Source organism: Bison bison, unplaced genomic scaffold (assembly GCF_000754665.1).
Source record: "Bison bison bison isolate TAMUID 2011002044 unplaced genomic scaffold, Bison_UMD1.0 scf7180017851375, whole genome shotgun sequence".
NCBI lineage: Eukaryota > Metazoa > Chordata > Mammalia > Artiodactyla > Bovidae > Bison > Bison bison.
In genome coordinates, this window is record NW_011481948.1 from 54,319 (window position 1) to 55,822 (window position 1,504).

General features: G+C 67.9%; 1 protein-coding gene across 1 annotated transcript in view; it reads left to right on the forward strand.

The window, feature by feature from the left end:
* The window catches only part of LOC104996315 (histone-lysine N-methyltransferase NSD2-like), a 60,853-nt gene that overhangs the window by 46,758 nt on the left and 12,591 nt on the right, over nt 1–1,504 (forward strand). The window lies entirely within an intron of this gene.

Consider the following 1,504-nt stretch of genomic DNA (forward strand, 5'->3'; position numbering starts at 1 on the left):
GAGGCTGAGGACGGGAGAGCCTCTCCAAGGGACTTCTGGGGTCTCGAGTTGTGCTGTGGGCTTGTGGGTACCTGGCTTTCCATGTTTCCTTTTTCCAAGGAGGGGAAGGTTTCCATGACTGTGATGGAGGGGCTGGGCGAGGGGACACGAGCTGCAGACCCCGCCCTTGTTGCCCGTCTGGGTGCTGAAGAGGGCCAGGGAGTGCTCTGCCCTGCTGACCGTGCAGGGACCCAGGCAGCAGGGGGCCGAGCCTCGCCGGAAGGGGCGCCCTGAAGCCGCCCGCTGGCCTCTGCAGTGGGGGGACGTGCGCGGGCAGGAGCCTCGGAGGGCGGGTGGGCACTGTCTCAGGGGCCGATGGGCTCCTCGGGCTCCGGGGGGTGAGACCCCTCAGGGAGGCTCCCTGGCCTGAGATGCTCATGGGGGGCGCCCTCCTTCCTCTAGAAGGTCTGGAGGGAGCAGAGAGGGCAGGGCCTGGGGGGTAGAGCGGGCTGGGAGGAGGCTGAGGGTAGGGGCGGCGGGCTGTGTGCTCTGCTGCTGCTCCTCGGGCGGCGAGGGCAGGCCAGTGGTGCCGCCTCCCATCGAGCTTGTCGGCAGCCGTTCGGTTCCCTGAGCCCGTCAGTGTGTGGTTGAGCCCTTCCTGAGGCGTCTTCTGGAGCCGCTTCCGCTGAACTTGGTCTTGACCGGCTGTGGAGGTCTTCCTCCGGGACGACTACTGCCTTCCCTGCCTGCCTCCCCCCTGCGGGCATGTGGCCCGGGCTGGGCTCTGCCCAGTGGCTCCCTCCTCACCCCGCTCTCAGACTCCATCCGCTGCGCGCTCCCGGCCTGGCCCACCCTGCCCCACGCGGCTGGCTCACTGGGGAGGTCGTGACTGCTGGTTTTGCACATTCTTGTGTGTCTGAGGTAGTTTATTCCAGCAGGGCGGTGGTCACCGTGGAGCGCGCACCACACTTCAGGCCCGTTGCCAGTAGTTTTCATGAGCACCCGTGTTTGGTGAGGCTGGCATGGTGACCCCTTCTTGCGTGGCTGGGCCCCACAGCAGTGGGGGGTGCGGGGCGGCGGGGGTAGCAGACTGGCACCAGCTTGACCGATGTCGTCGCTCCTGTGGCAGCTGTGTGGGGGGGCATCCTCGTGAGCCCGTGGGCAGAGTGAACAGTCGTTGCTTCACTGACCTATGGCGAGGCTTGAGCGTCGGCCTGCCAGGGACACCCTGGTCAGTGTCAGTGTTTACCAGTGTGGAGTCAGTTCTCGGCTCCTGAGCGTCCGTACCAGGTGGGCTGGGGCTGCTCTGGCCGCAGTGAGTGGCCTCTCGTGTGGTCCTCAGCATGGGGCGCACAGACATGCACGGAACCTCTGAGGAGCAGAGCGGGGCCCGCAGGGTGGAGGGGCTGTGGCCCTGCCCACTCGCCTCACCCCTCGTCACCGGGCGGTGGGGCCTCCTCCCCGCCCGGGGTGCACAGTGCGGGTGGGGGCTCCTGGAGGCCTTGGGAAGGGGCTCCCTGGGGGC